This window comes from Rattus norvegicus (genome assembly GCF_036323735.1).
Source record: "Rattus norvegicus strain BN/NHsdMcwi chromosome Y unlocalized genomic scaffold, GRCr8 chrY_unlocalized_3, whole genome shotgun sequence".
Lineage (NCBI taxonomy): Eukaryota > Metazoa > Chordata > Mammalia > Rodentia > Muridae > Rattus > Rattus norvegicus.
This window is the reverse complement of record NW_026947389.1, coordinates 1093418-1110170: the sequence shown is the minus strand read 5'-3', so window position 1 is coordinate 1110170 and position 16753 is coordinate 1093418. Positions and strand designations below refer to the sequence as shown.

General features: G+C 35.9%; 2 long non-coding RNA genes across 3 annotated transcripts in view; one reads left to right on the top strand and one right to left on the bottom strand.

Annotated features, from left to right (window-relative positions):
• Positions 1 to 1427: 1427 nt before the first annotated feature.
• LOC134484689 (uncharacterized) lies at positions 1428 to 11623 on the top strand. Of its 2 annotated transcripts, XR_010062340.1 has the most exons (4): positions 1429 to 3855; positions 6002 to 6163; positions 8120 to 8683; positions 9272 to 11623. It is a non-coding gene; the product is annotated as an uncharacterized LOC134484689 (long non-coding RNA). The 2 variants fall into 2 exon arrangements; XR_010062339.1 differs by having other exon boundaries at positions 1428 to 3855; positions 8120 to 11623.
• Positions 8354 to 16753, bottom strand: part of LOC120099663 (uncharacterized) — a 33840-nt gene continuing 25440 nt past the window's right edge. The window contains exon 3 of the long non-coding RNA XR_010062341.1: positions 8354 to 9187. This is a non-coding gene — a long non-coding RNA (uncharacterized LOC120099663). The remainder of the gene's footprint in view (positions 9188 to 16753) is intronic.

Genomic DNA, 16753 nt, shown 5'->3' with positions numbered 1-16753 from the left:
TGAATGATGAGATCATTCATGGCAATTGTAACAACAGAAGAGTGAGACAAGAAGGAAAAAAAATGCATGACCCCTGTGTTATCCCTTACATCATTGTCCTGGACTCAACAACCTATCACATCCTTCAGCATTTACCATCCATATCAAGTCACACAACTACATTTGAAAGCTGAGGCTATACTTCCCATGTATAAGCAATGATGGCATATGACACAGCCCATCCTTCCATGTGAAAAACATGCAGGTTTACTCCTTTTCTGCATAAAATCACACTCAACAGTTCTTTCCTTAGCTTTTATTTGCCTATGAATTCTTGCTAGGAAAAGACATTAAACTACCACATTCAGCATGCTCCTTTGAGAATTTTGTCTTCCTCTGCAGAATGTTTAAGAAACCTTTTCTATCTTAAAAGTTTGGTCAATAAAATTGCCATTATTCCTTTCATTAAAAATCCCAGTCACCTATTCTTATTATTGTTTATTGCTATTTTTACTATTTTTATTAATACTTATTAGTATATACTTTAGAAGTAAGTCCTACCAAGCTCTTGAAGACTTTTATCCTAACAATTCTTAAAGCTATATGTTATACAACAAGCCATTCCAGGACTTAGCACCTTAAACTACTGAACACTTTCTGACAGCCTCGGGTACAAAGCAGGACAACAACTGTAATGTCTCTACCCCCGTTAGCTTCATCTGTTCTGAGGTCTGTTGCTAAAAGCAATCAGAAGGTCAGACAGGATGCAAGCAGAAGAAAAATAAACTTATTTATTTGACAAAGGAGATTCAGTGACAGTTATCAAAATAAAAACAAAGAAAAACCTGCTTATTCTGCTTCCCAACATAGAGTGAATGGAAAAAAAATGCCTTTTTAAAAATATCATATATGTTTTTAACTTCTTTTTTTTAGCATGCCATTTCTTTTCTTTTCTTTTTTTTTATTAACTTGAGTATTTCTTATTTACATTTCCAGTGTTATTCCCTCTCCTGGTTTCCGGGCCAACATTCACCTAACTCCTCCCCTCCCCTTCTATATGGGTGTTCCACTCTCCATCCTCACCCCATTGCCGCCCTCCCCACAACAATCATATTCACTGGGGGTTCAGTCTTAGCAGGACCCAGGACTTCCCCTTACACTGGTGATCTTACTAGGATATTCAATGCTACCTATGAAATGAGATTCCAGGGTCAGTCCATGTATAGTCTTTAGGTAGTGGCTTAGTCCCTGGAAGCTCAGCTTGGTTGGCATTTTTGTTCATATGAGATGTTGAGCCCCTTCAAGCTTTCCAGTTCTTTTTCTGATTCCTTCAACGGGGGTCCTGTTATCAGTTCAGTGGTTTGCTACTGGCCTTAGACTCTGTATTTGCTGTATTCTGGCTGTGTATCTCAGGAGAGATCTGCATCCGCCTCCTGTCGGCCTGCACTTCTTTGCTTCATCCATTTTGTATAATTGGGTAGCTGTATATGTAAGGGCCACATGTAGGGCAGGCTCTGAATGGGTGTTCCTTCAGTCTCTGTTTTAATCTTTTCCTCTCTATTCCCTGCCAAGGGTATTCTTATTCACCTTTTAAAGAAGGAGTGTAGCATTCGCATTTTGATCATCCATCTTGCGTTTCATGTGTTCTATGCATCTAGGGTAATTCAAGCAGTTGTGCTAATAGCCACTTATCATGTGCATGCCATGTGTGTTTTTATATGATTGGGTTACCTCACTCAGGACGATGTTTTCAAGCTCCAACCATTTGTCTATGAATTTCATAAAGGCATTGTTTTTGACATCTGAGTAATACTCCATTGAGTAAATGTACCACATTTTCTATATCCATTCCTCTGTTGAAGGGCATCTGGGTTCTCTCCAGCTTCTGGCTATTATAAATAAGGGGGTGATGAACATAGTGGAGCATGTGTCTTTTTTATATGTTGGGGCATCTTTTGGGTATATGCCGAAGAGTGGTACAGCTGGATCCTCAGGTAGTTCAATGTGAAATTTTCCTAGGAATCTCCAGACTGATTTCCAGAATGGTTGTACCAGTTTGCACTCCCACCAATAGTGGAGGAGTGTTCCTCTTTCTCCACATCCTCGCCAGCATTTATTTTTACCTGAGTTTTTGATTTTAGCCATTCTCACTGGTTTGAGGTGAAATCTCAGGGTTGTTTGGATTTGCATTTCCCTTATGACTTAAGATGTTGAACATTTCTTTAGGTGTTTCTCAGCCATTCGGCATTCCTCAGCTGTGAATTCTTTGTTTAGTTCTGAACCCCATTTTTTAATAGGGTTATTTGTCTAACTTCTTGGGTTTTTTGCATCTTTTGAATATAAGCCCTCTATCTGTTGTTGGATTGGTAAATATCCTTTCCCAATCTGTTGTTTGTCGTTTTGGCCTAACCACAGTGTCCTTTCCCTTCCAGAAGCTTTGCAGTTTTATGAGACCCCATTTGTCAATTCTTGATCTTAGAGTATAAACCATTGGTGTTTTGTTCAGGAAATTTTTTCCAGTGCCCATGTGTTTGAGATGCTGGCCTAGTTTTTCTTCTATTAGTTTGACTGTATCTGGTTTGATTTGGAGGTCCTTAATCCACTTGGACTTAAGCTTTGTACAGGGTGATAAGCATGGAACGATTTGCACTCTTCTACATGCTGACCTCCAGTTGAACCAGCACCATTTCCTGAAAATGCTCTTTTTTCCATTGAATGGTTTTGGCTCATTTGTCAAAAGTAAAGTGCCCATAGGTGTGTGGGTTCATTTCTGGGAGCTGCCTTATGTATAATACCCAAGAGCTAGAAGAATCCGTAATGGCATTCATCAGAGGAATGAATACAGAAAATGTAGTATATCTAAACAATTGTGTACTACTCAACTCTTAAAACCAATTATCTCAAGAAAGCCAAAGACAAATGGGATGATCTAGAAAATATCATAATGATTGAGGTTACCCAATCACAAAATGGTATGAAATCACACATTTTATGAAATCACCAAAAGTGGATATTGGCACAAAAGCTAAAATTACCAAAGATGCAGTTCACAGACAACTGGAAGCTCAATAAAATGATACACAAAATGTGCATGCTTTAATCCTTTTCAAAAGGTGGACACAATAATATCTATGAATTTCGAGCAGAGACTGAGGAAATCCCATTCAGAGCAGGCTGTACATGTGGCAAAAATATATACACATCAGTCACCAAAACTAGATAAGATTGATGGAGCTAAGAAGTGCATTGTGCCAGGGACTGTATAGAGATCTTTCCTGTGAGACACAGCTAGAGCATATCAAATAAAGAAGTGAATTCTAGAGGCAAATCAGTGAATTGAAAACGGACAGTAGGGGAGTTATAGAAAAAGAGGAGTGGGGCCGGTTAGGGATCATATGTGCAGGTAATAGGGAAAGGAAATAACATTTCAAATGTAAATATAGAAATACCCTATTAAAACAGGAATAAAATTTGCTAAAAAAATAAAAAGAAATAAAGAAATTTAAGAAAAGAAAACTGCGAAGTATTCACATCTATTGACTCAGAAATGTAAAAGTCATTTTCATGGAATGATAGTCAGAGTAATACTAATGGAAAGACTGAGATGATGAAGACTCAACTAGAAACACTTCTCTCTCCCAGATATCAGTATCAGACAAAAACTGTACTATAGGCATCCAGAGCATGGTGGAATTTACTCTGAGGCGAGGACTCAATACTTGTCTTTCCATTCTTCCTTAGGACCATTTTCTTCTTGACAAAAAGAATAAGGCTATGAGCTCTCAGCAAAACAACTGTGCCCTGCCCATCACTTGGCTTTGGAATAAAAAAAAATAATGATATAAACTCTTTGACTTCCAGGAATGATATGAACAGGTAAGTCCAGATGCTTCTGAAAGGCTCCCAGCTCCTGATTCCCATATGTGGAAGATTCACATCAAGCCTAACTCTTCAGAGATTCCATTCAATCCCTACTAAGGACTCTGAGCTATCCCAAGGATGATGTACATCTTCCTTTTTTTATACAAAGATAGAAGGCCAGCTTCCTTCTCCACATCACTGAAATCTTTATCCTCTTTGTTCTCCCTCCCCTATGGCTGTTTACCGTGAATTAGAGGTCAATTATTAAACCCTAGAGGTACTGCAAGAATATCAGAGAGGCAGTTGCAGCCACAACAACACTTGTGATGTCACAGAAGCAGCTAGGGAGTCCAGGTTACAAGAGATACTTGCAGTAGGGCCAAATCATGATGTCACTGTGAACTGCCATGTCCTACCTGCTAAACAGATTTCCCTACATTGACCAGATTTTGAGTGCCCTTTCCAGGTACGTCTCCTGTGACACAGTGGAAACCTTTACATAGTCCATCATTCTAAAACTGTAGAAATCTCTTTTCTTCATTAGTGGTTACATGCTTTGAATGGGGAAAGTTAGCCATGGGTTTGGCATGTGTATAAACGATTTAAGAAAATGGAGTGCAGGAGATTCTTCTAGATAATAATTTTTTCCCAGGTTCATTCCTGTGAAATACATAAAAATTTTGTAGGTTTTCTCTGTTTCCCAAAGGCCAGTATTCTCCCTACAGACCTTTAATTGAATGAATATTGTGTTTCAATTTCTTATTGTACATTCCTTGATAGGGAACTTTATAAATATTCCTGAATGTTTACTCAAAAATTCTGTTTTAAAATTCCATTTTTTGCAATGATTTTGGCCCAATGATAAAGTGAATATAACAGTGTAAATATTGTGTACCTACTTCAAATGATAAACTCCCAAATCCTTATTTTATCCAATAATCACAGACATCAGTAAAGCAAAGGACAATATCAACTCTAGAATGTGGTTCTGTAGTCCCAAAAGATAATCAGATCTCTAATATCTCCCTTCCTTATTTCCAAGGTTCTGACATGAGGGTTGAGGGTTTTTTAACCTGATTCTTTGTTCAGGCCAAACATAAGGTTCAGGAGGATGGACAGTGAGAGGAATGTCTTGAGGTCCAGGGAAACTTAACTTCAATAGTTTCATAAGTAGAGAATGGCATCTATTTGGCATTGTCATTTGTGGATTCTACATTCTTGACCCAGTTGTGCATAATCCATGTTAAAATTCCACCAAACCTCATAGGTGTAGGAGACACCAAAATTACATAAGATTGATGAAGGTAAGAGGTGCATGCTGCCAAGAACTGGAGAAAGATCTTTCCAGAGAGTCATAGTTAGAGCATGTTAAATACAGAAGTGAATGTTAGTGGTAAACTGGTGAACAGAAAGCATGTCTCTTCTTGGTAGATATTTAGAAAGGATTACAAGAGCTGAAGGGACTTTCAACCCCATAAAAACAACTATTCCAACAAACCAGAGCTTTCTGACACTAAACCAATATTCAAAATCTGCCCATGGAAAGTCCTATGGCTCCAACAGCATATGTGGCAGAGGATGGATTCCTTGGGCACCAATGGATGTAGAAGCCCTTGCTCCTTCTCAGGTTTGGTTCCCAGTTCAAGGAAATGTCAAGGTGCAGTAAGGAGGGTTGTAAAAGAAGGGGAGTCGGTCCAGTTACGACCTTATGGAGAGGAAATTTGGAAAGAAAATAGCATTTGAAATGTAAATATAGAAATAGCCAATAAAATAAGCAAAAATTTACTAAAAAAATGGAAGAAATGAAAAAAGAAACTGCTAGCCATTCTCACCTATTGATTCAGAAATATAATGAGTAACTGTCAGGGAATGGTAATCAGAATAATAATGGTGAAAAGACTGATATGATTAAGAGTCGACTAGAAGCACTTCTCTCTCCCAGATATCAGTGTCAGACACAAACTGAACTATAGGAATCCAAAGCGTGGAGGAGTTTACCCTGAGATGAGGACATAGTACTTGTCTTTCACTTCTTCCTTAGGACATTTTTCTTCTGGGCAAAAAGAATAAAAGCCATGAGCTGTCAGGAAAACAACTGTGACCTTCCCAAACTTGGGTTTTGGGATAAAGAAATTAATGATATAAACTCTCTGATTTCCAGGAACTGTAAGAGCAGGAAGTCCAGATGCTTCTGAGAGGACCCCAGCTCCTAATTCCCATTTGTAGACGGCTGAGATCAAGACAATCTCTTCATGAAACAACTCAACACCTACTAAGGACTCAGAGAGCTTTCCCAAGGACCTTTTTTGTACCAAGACAGAAGGTCAGCTTTCTTCTCCCCATCTCTGATATCTTCATCCTATTTGTCCTCCCTCCAAAATGGCTCTTTACACTGAATTATAGGCCAATTAGTAAACCATAGATATATGGAATGAATATCTGAGAGGCAGTTGCTGTCAGGACAACACTTGTGACAACACAGAAGAAGATAGGGCTCTCAAGGATACAAGAGATATATTACGGGGGTACTAAGGATGATGTCACTGAGAACTGCCATGGACTACCTGCTAAACAGATTTCCTTACATTGACCAGATTTGACGGTGCCCTTTCTAGGAGAGTCTCCTATGACACAGTGGAAACCTTTTGTACTCCATCTCTCTAACGCTAGAGACTTCTCTTTGCTGCATTAGTGTTTACATGGTCTTAATGGACAAAATTAATCGGGACTTGGCATGGGTAGAAAAGATCTAGGAAGATGGAGTGGAGGAGATTCTTCATGATAATAATTTTGCTCCCTGGTCCATTCCTGTGACATACAGTTCAATTTCCTAGTTTTTCTCTGTTTCCCAAAGGCCATTATTTTCCATACAGACCTTTAATTGAGTGAATATTGTATTTCATTTTCTAATTCTTCATTCCTAGATAGGGCACTTTGTATTCATTCCTGAAAGTGTACTCAAAAATTCTCTTTTACAATTGCATTTTTGTAATGATTTTGGCAAAAAAGAGGGCCGAAGTATAGAGTGCAGAGAACAGTGTAAATATTTTGTACCTACTTCAAATGATAAACTCCAAATTCTTATTTTATCCAAAAATTATCATACATCAGTAAATCAAAGACAACATGTACTATACAATTTGTTTCTCTATTCCCATTTGATATCATTTCTGCAATATCTTCCTTCTTGTGTTCCCATGGCCACACTTGAGGTTTTTGGATATTTTACAATGATTCTTTTTTCAGGCCAAACATAAGACTTAGGTGGATGGGCAGGGAAAGAAATGTTTTGAGTTCAACTGAAACCTCAATTTCAATAAGTTCATAAGGACAGGAGGGAACTTTGCATCTGTAGATTCTACATTCTTGTTCTAGATGCGCAGAATCAATGGTAAATTCCATCTAACCTCACATAGGAGCCAATATATATATGATAGATAGATAGATAGATAGATAGATAGATAGATAGATAGATAGATAGATAGATAGATAGATAGATCTGCCACCAAAATAAGATAAGATTGTTGAAGTTAAGAAGTGCATTCTGCCAGGAAGAGGATATAGACATTTCCTGAGAAACACAGCTAGAATATGTCAATTACATAAGTGAATGCTTGTGGCAAACCAGTTACTTGTAAATGGAACTCTTGTTGATAACTTTTGAGAAAGGATTACAAGAGGTAAAGGGGTTTGCAAACCCATAAGAAAAACAATGTCAATGAACCAGAGCTTTCTAGTACTAGACCAATATTCAACGAATGTACATGGACATACCTATGGCTCCTACTGCATATTTAGTACCAGATGGCTTTCTTGGGAACCAACAGAAGTAGAAGCTCTTGGTCCTCCCTATATTTGATTCACAGTTCATGGGAATGCAAAGGGGTAGTAAGGGGATTATAGTAGAATGGGAGGTGGACTTGTTAGGGATCTTAGAGACAGGAAATTGGAAAAGGAATAACATTTGTAATGTAAATATAGAAATATCAAATTTAAAAAAGCTATATATTTTGCTAAAAAAGAAAAAAATGAAAGAAATAAAAGAAAAGAAAACTGCCAATTAATTACACCCTTTGACTCAGAAATCTAAAGGGTCACTGTCAGGGAATGGTAGTCAGAGTAATACTAGTTCAAAGACGAAGATGGTGAAATCTCAAATAGAAGCAATTTTCTCTCCCAGATATCAGTGTCAGACACAATCTGCACTCTAGGAATCCAAAGCACGGAGTAATTTACTCTGAGCTGAGGACACAATACTTGTCTTTCCCTTCTTCCTTAGGACCAAAACCATCAGCTTTAAAGAAAACTGTGCCCTTCCCAACACTTGGCTTTGGAAAAAAGACATGAATGATATAAATTCTCCGACTTCCAGGAACCATAACTAGCAGGGAAGTCCAGATGCATCTGAGAGGCTCCCATCTCCTGATTACCATATTTGAAAGGCTCCAATCAATACTATCTTTTCAGCAAACCTTCTCAACCACTACCCAGAAATGACTGAGATTTCCCATGGACCACATATTTCTTTTTTTTTTTTATAACAAAGCAGAAGGCCAGCTTCCTTCTTCCCATCTTTGATCACTTCATCCTCTTTTTTCTCCTTCCCAAAGGCTGTTTATGCTGAATTAGAGGCCAAATAGTAAACCCTAGAGGTACTGAAGGACTACTGGAGAGGCAACTTCTGTCAGGACAACACTTGTTACATCACAGAAGAAACTAGGGATCTCCAGGATACAACAGATTTTTTTAGATAGGCCTAATGGTGATGTCACTGAGAATTGCCATGGCCTACCTGCTAAAGTGTTTTCCTTTCAATGACCAGATTCGAGGGTGCCCTTGCAAGGTTTGTCTCCTGTGAAACAATGGAAACCTTTTCATACTACATGTCTTTAAAGCTAGAAACTTCTCTTTATTTCCTTAGTGGTTACATGCTCTGAAAGGAAAAGATAATCAGGAGCTTTGCATGGGTAGAAAAGATCTCGGAACATGGAGTGGAAGAGATTCCTCTGGATAATAATTTTATTACCAGGTCCATTACTGTGACATACAGTTCAATATCCTAGGTTATCTCTGTTTCCCAAAGGCCAGCATTTTCCCTACAATCCTTTAATTGAATTCATATTTCATTACAGTTTCTCATTGTACATTCCTTGATAGGTGACTTTATATATTCCTGAATGTGAAGTGAAAAATTCTGTTTTCCAATTTCATGTTTTTTTGCAATGATTTTGGCAACCCAAGGGTCCCACCTAAGGTTGAATATAAAAATGTAAATATTATGTACCTACTTCCAATGATGAACTTCCAAATCCTTAGTTTATCCAAAAATTTCGAGACATCAGAAAAGCTAAGGAAAACATGAAATATAGAATATGTTTCAGTAGTCTCATTAGACATCAGTTCTTTAATATCTAACTTCCTGTTCCTCTAGGGCCAGACGTGAAGGTTTTCGAGGTTTTACCATGGTTGTTACTTCAGGACAAACATAAAATTCAGGAGGATGTGCAGGGAGATGAATGGCTTGATGTCCAGGGAAACTTCAACTTCAATAGGTTCATAAGAACAAGAGGGAGGTGTTTGGAATTGCCATTTGTGGATTCTACATTCTTGACCTAGGTGTACATAATCCATGTGAAAATTCCACCTAACCTCATAGCTGTAGGAGCCACCAAAATGTATAGTTGGAACCAGATGTACATCTTTCCTGAGAGACACAGCTTGAGCAAGTCAAATACAGAAGAGAATGCTACTGGCAAACCAGTGAACCAAAAATGGATCTCTTGTTGGTAGTTTTTGAGAAAGAATTACAAGAGCTTAAGGGGATTTCAATTCCATAAGAACAACAATGCCAGTGAACCAGAGCTTTCTGGTACTAAACCAATATTCAAAGACTGTACTTGGACAGACCTATGTGTCCAACTGCATATGTAGCAGTGGATGGCCTTGTTGGGAACCAATGGAAGGAGAAGTTCCTGGTCCAACCTAGGTTTAACTCTCAGTTCAAGGTAATATCAAGGTTCACTAAGTTAGGTTATAGAAGAATGTTAGGGGGACTAGTTACGGGTCTTATGGACATGAAACTGGGAAAGAAAATCAAATTTGAAATTCAAATATAGAAATATCCAAATAAAAAAAGCAATAAAATTTGCTAAAAATTTAAAAAAATGAAATAAATTAAAGAAAAGACATCTGTCAGCTAATTACACATATTGACTCAGAAATCTAAAGGGTAACTATCAGGAAATGGTAATCAGAGTAATACTAGTGGAAAGACTGAGATGATGAAGTCTCAACTAGAAGCTCTTCTCTCCCAAATATCAGTGTCAGACACAAACTGCACTATAGGTATCCAAAGCATGGAGGCGTTTACACTGAGCTGAGGAGACAATACTTGTCTATCCTTTGTTTCTTCGGACCTTTTTCTTCAGGGCAAAAAGAGTGAAAGCCATGAGCTCTCACTAGAACAACTGTGCCCTTCCCAACAACTGACTTTTGGAATGAAGAAAATGATTATATAAACTCTCTGAATTCCAGAAACCATATCAAGCAGGGAAGTCCAGATGATAATGAGAGAATCCCAGCTCTGGATTCCCATGTGTGTAAGGCTCAGATCAAGGCTATCTCTTCAGATACAACACTCAACGCCTACCCAAGACTCACTGAGCTTTCCCATGGACCATTTATTTCTTCCTTTTTTTATACAAAGAGAGAAGGCCAGCTTCCTTCTCTTTTATCTCCCTAACAAATGGCTGTTTAGCCAGAATAAGAGGTCAATGAGTTAACCCTAGAGGTCCTCAAAGAATATCCAAGAGGCAGTTGCTGTCACCATGACACTTGTGACATCACAGAAAAGCTAGAGCTCTTCAGGATACAAGAGATATTTCAGGGAGGACCTAATGATGATGTCACTGAGAACTGCCATGATCTAACTGTTGAACAGCTTTCTTTACATTGACCAGATTTGAGGGTTCCCTTTCCAAGAGTGTCTCTTGTGACACACTGGAAACCTTTAAATACTATATATCTCTAATGCTGGAGACTTCTCTTTGCTTCATTAGTACGTACATGTTCGGAATAGAGAATGTTGGTCAGGGGCTTGGCATGGGTATAAAGATCTAGGAACATGGGGTGGAGGAGATTATTCTGGATAATAATTCCACTCCCAGTTCCATTCCTGTGACATACAGTTCAAGTTCCTAGGTTTTCTCTGTTTCCCAAAGTCCAATATTTTCCTTCCAGACATTTAGGTGAATGAATATTGTATTACATTTTTTATTGTACATTCTTTGAAAGGAGACTTTATATATATTACTGAATGTGTACTCAAATATTCTGTTTTCCAATTTTAATTTTTGCAATGATATTGGCAACAAAGTTGGCCCAGCTAAAGCATGAATATAACAGTATAAATATTGTATACCTACTTCAAATGATAATCTCTCAAATCCTTAATTTAAGCAAAAATTACCAGCCATCAGTAAAGCAAAGGACAATATGGACTTTAGAATGCGGTTCAGATTTTCTTTTAGGCTTGAAAAATTTTGCGAAGAAGGTTTTGTGGGTGTATTTGTGTCTTTATCCCTCCATTGCTGGTCTTTCCAGTCAATGGGAGTTGGCCTCTTAATGTTTCATATCACCAATGTAAGTCACAGCTTAGGTCACCCCATTGATTCGTGGGTACCTCCATTATACCAGGTCTCTTTCTCTTCCTGGAGGTTTCTCCCACCTCCTCATCTCTTAAAGTTCAAGATTTCCTTTCTTTCTCATGACTATCGGGTCCTATCTCCTGTCACTTCACACACAGGATCCATTCTCCTCTTCCTTCCATCTCTCATCTAGTTCCTTTCCTCAATCGGCCTCCTAGACTATTTTATTCCCCATTCTAAGTGAGAGTCAATCTTATGCACTTTGGCCATTCTTCTTGTTTATCTTCTTTGTACCTTTAAGCTTTGTGGAGGATGTCCTGTAGTTTATGGATAATATTACTTATAATTGAGCAATTTCAACAACCCTCTTGATCATATTTTACAGTAGTATGTTAAAATTGAAAATTATAATTTAGTATGAGTGAATGTCATGAGGACCAAATTTAAGTAAAAAGAAACTTAAAACAAGATCAAATCACAGATTTTAAAAATTGACCTAATAATAAAAATTCTCTACTATCATAAGGAATTATTATATCACAGGCAATTTTTAAGTGGTACCATAAATTTGGCAGACAAATGATGTTTTTAACAAGTAATTATGGATAATATGACTAAGATCAAATAAGATAAATATATTATTTTCATTCTGATAACACTTCCTGGCATTTTTCCTCAAACATGATGTTTATAGCATTGAACATTATGGTATTAGTTTTAAATTTTAATATTTATTTTAACCTAACCTATAAAGTAACAGGTTGCCATATGTTATGTTTGTAGACAATCACCCTCATCCTCGCTTCCTCAGTTCTTTGTTTCCGCCTGCCCTATGTCCCTCACCACTTATACTAGTCTCTCTTCATTATTCTTACTTCTAGATTCATATCCCACATGCTCAATATCTTCCATACCACACTGTTTAAAACCCTACTCTCTAATCTCTGTGACGTATACCAGTTAAGTGAACTCAAACCACCCACAGCTTCACATACAAGTATATTAAAAGGAGATTCTTTGATCTCTTTGAAAAAGAACACATGGTATTTGCCTTTCTAAGTCTTTGTTACCTTACTCGGTTTAGTTTTCCTAGGGAGAATGAAGTACCATTGTGTATATTGTCACATTATTATATATCTATGTATCAATGAATATTCATTATGATTCTCAATAAAAGAGCAATAGATTTATTTTTGAAAAACGATGAGAAAGCTCAGATAGAAAAGTCAAGAAACTAAGAAACTAAGAAACTAAGAAACTAAGAAAATTTCAAAGATAAATATGACGAACATATTTGTGTTTATATTAACTGGAGCAGTGTGTGTTAAAGTTAATAAAGGATGTGGTATTTATAATATTTTTATACTAATAAAATGTAGAATATTCAATAATTTAGAGAATACTTATAAAATTGTTCATCACTAAGTTATATTTCCACTAAAACTGTAATCTTTTTATAAACTATTTTACATATATATATATGTATATGTATATATATATATATTTTACCTTCAAAATAAAGAATATTAAGAAGTTAGTCATAAAATTCAATAACAACACCAAAGACGAATTATATGAATAACCAACAGAATAGGAGATATTGCAAACCTCTCCAGTTAAATTAAGAGACTTAGAAAAGTGATAGCATTTTAATAGAAAGGCACATGGCAAACAAGATACAATAAAATCCTGAAACTATACTAAGATGGTTACTATTCATTCCTATGTGCTAAGATTTCATCAACAAGCATGGTACATGAAGATAATGTATATGTCAGAAAAATTAATTCATGTTTAACATAGTAACTTTCTTCATAAAACCCAAGCAGACACTTCTCTTTTTTGTTGCTTAAAAAGTATGTACAAAGCACGGCTTTTGATTATAACACTAATATTTCAAAACTATCATTAAATATGCAAAGATCTTAACACAAAACCCATAGTTTTCATAGCAACCATACAAACTTAAGAAGGAAAAGAAAACATTTTTAAGTACATAGATGTGCGTAATGAAGTCCCCACCTTACCAGTAACAGATGGGTCAAATTTATTGTTCTATGTATTACATAGAATACTCTATCCCAGTTCATTGTTCCTTAGCATATGTTTTTCCTCATCTTTCTCTGTTACTTATCTTCTGAAAGCAGGTGGTATTTCTCATAAAATTAGTTCAAATCATCCAATCTTCACTCCAACAAAAAGAAGGTGTTGACATTAGAGGAAAACCAATTAAAGGTTCTCATTCTTTATTGTGCAAAATTTTATGTATGATTTTGTATGCTTAATATGCTTCTACACCTTAGTGATGACAATTCAAGATTGGCATGAAATCCATCATTCTTAATTCACAATGTAAAAGCCCTTTAGCTAATCACAGAAAAGCCTTCAAAGTGTATTTACATAGGATTATTTAGTAAAAATTCAACTTATACTTTAAGGGGAATAGTGATGTAAAACATCTTTTCTTACATTTTCGTTGCCTTCACAATGTAAAAGCCCTTCAGCTAATCACAGAAAAGCCTTCAAAGTGTATTTACATAGGATTATTTAGTAAAAATTCAACTTATAGTTTAAGGGGAATAGTGATGTAAAACATCTTTTCTTACATTTCCGTTGCCTTCACATTATTTTATAGCTAAGAGATTTCATTAGAATCAAGAAAGAATTGTTAACATCTTACTAAAATAAAATGAGAATTTTCTCTGTATAATACAGAACTTATTCTTGAGCATTTTTGTGACACTGTTTCTTTTATATCCCTGGCAGTACCAGAACTCACTATCTCTTTCACCTATTCTCTCTCTCTCTCTCTCTCTCTCTCTCTCTCTCTCTCTCTCTCTCTCTCTCTCTCTCTCTCTGTAGACCAAGCTGGCCTTGAACTTAGAGTTCGGCCTGCTTCTGCTACCCAGTGCTAAGATTAAAGGCCTGTGCCACCACACTCCGTGCTTTTCTACATCTTTAACAAGCTCTTGTCTGATTATATTCCAAATCTTATGAAGTTAGCTCCCTAAAGTACCTAGAAGAAATTCAGTATCAAAAATATATTTTGCACACCTAAATCCCTCGTCCCGAGTTGCTGATTGATCTACACACGTAGCAAGCTCTCTGAAGGAACTGAAAGACACAAATTTTTGCTTTCATTACAGGAATAAAGAAAAGGCCTGTTCACTGCACAATCTCATGATATCACGGAACAATTCTTCCAACACTACAAAGTGAAATCTTATATTGACTCCTGTACCTGAAGCCACAGTTTCTTTCCTTCTATTTAGTTGTGCTCATTGTCACCACCATTTCATTATAACCAGGTTTAACCCAAAGGTATTCTCTGCCCCAAGAATTCATTTCTACTATATTGACATATTCAGTCATGTTCAGTTAAATTTAAGCACTGACCACACCAAAGTGAGGATTTATATAATATCCAACAGAAACATAGGAAGAAATGCTACAAAAATAAATTTATACTGAATAAATAATCAAAATGTGTTTTATTTGTTGTAACACAACATCTATCCATTTTCATTGTATTGATTGGTTCTGGGTATATTCACAAGCCAAGAAAATTGTATTTAAGCCCGGAAAAAACTTTTGAGATTTAGTTCTCTCTTTTATATAGACTATGAAGACTAAACTTAGATATCAATGCTTAATAGAAAGCAATTTTACATGTTGTGTCATTTCACTGTTTCTCAGATTTTTTTGTATAATTGAAAGTGTATAGCTAAATCTTGTAATTTAATATTTTTCCCACTTCATTTCAATTTCTACTTTAACTCTGAGTAATAAGTACAAATGGGATCTGATTACATATATTGGCCCCGTACGATTTTTTTAAAAATTATAAGGTAAAGTTTTATATGCTAGAAAGTACATTTGAGAGTACATTACACTGGAAATTTAGTTCATCCTTTTTCATTAGTTTTGTCTGAAAGACTATTATTTACAAATTTGTTTTAAATTTTTAGAAGTATTGTGTGTGTTTGTTTGTTTGTCTGTGAGTATGCCTGTTTGAGTATACATACATACATACATGTATATGTTTGACAATTCAAATATAAGAAGACCAGAGAAAGTAGCTTGAGTGTTATTGATAATTTATGGACACTGAATTTTTGTATATGCTGTATATGTAACCTTGAAAATATGTACTGTATATTTTTTCAAAAGCATTGTTTAAATATGTATACTACATGAAGCACACTAATTGCAGTTTTAGCCTTTTCCACACTAATTTTATCTCTTTAGATGTCTAGAAAGAAATACACGGAAGCATGAATCATCTCTTAACTCCAAATGTAGGTAGACTCTATGATATATTTTGCTTTTTTACATGATTGCTCAACTTTAGTTCATAAATTATATATTTAATTTGCTCTATTTATGTTACAAAGGTGTGGCACATTGCTTTTGTAATGTGTGGCACATTGTATATATGTATTCATTGATAACTTCCTTCTTTCAACAAACATTAAGAATAAATGATTTATAAACATTATTACAAAATCTAAGATCATTCAGTTTCTTCCATATTCAAATACCAAAATGCATAAATATAGAAAGAATTTCCTGATTTTGACTATTAACAGAAATATTTGATGTACCATTCTTATAAACAAATTTTGATATATCCATTAAAATTTCTTCAATGAGTAGTTTAAATATTAATGAAGGTAAGTATAGACATATTGTTAGTATATTTGAATCACAAATGATGTCAGTATTTTACATAGCCAAATATGCATAAACATGTAATTTTACACCTGAATTCCATAAACGTGCATTTATATATTTCCACTCAAAATCAGCTGGGTCCAACTTACACGCATTCTCACAATTATACTCTTACACACACACATATGCATTCATTCTTGTAATTACATATTTAAACAGACATCCTTACTTTCATATGCATAGGGAGCAAGAGACCAAGCACCAGTGCAGAATGATGAGGTCCAATCTTTATAACATAAAGAAAAAAATCACTTCGACCCTTTTAATGCTAAGTGAATTAAACCCTAGTGTGTAAGAGAAAAGCCTTGTTCCTTTTGATAAGAGTAAGCCTGCATTGCTATTAAGAAATGACCTGTTCTGTCCCATGGTAAGGAGAAACCTGCCTGCACCTTCTGTTCTTTCCAGCTTCTTCTCTTTTCCTCTTCTCCTCTGCATTCTGCAGATTGCCCTCTTATGTTACTTATAGTATCTACATTATTCCTCTCTACATTTCTTCTCAGCCCAGATATTTTTGGCTCAGTTCTACTAAGCTC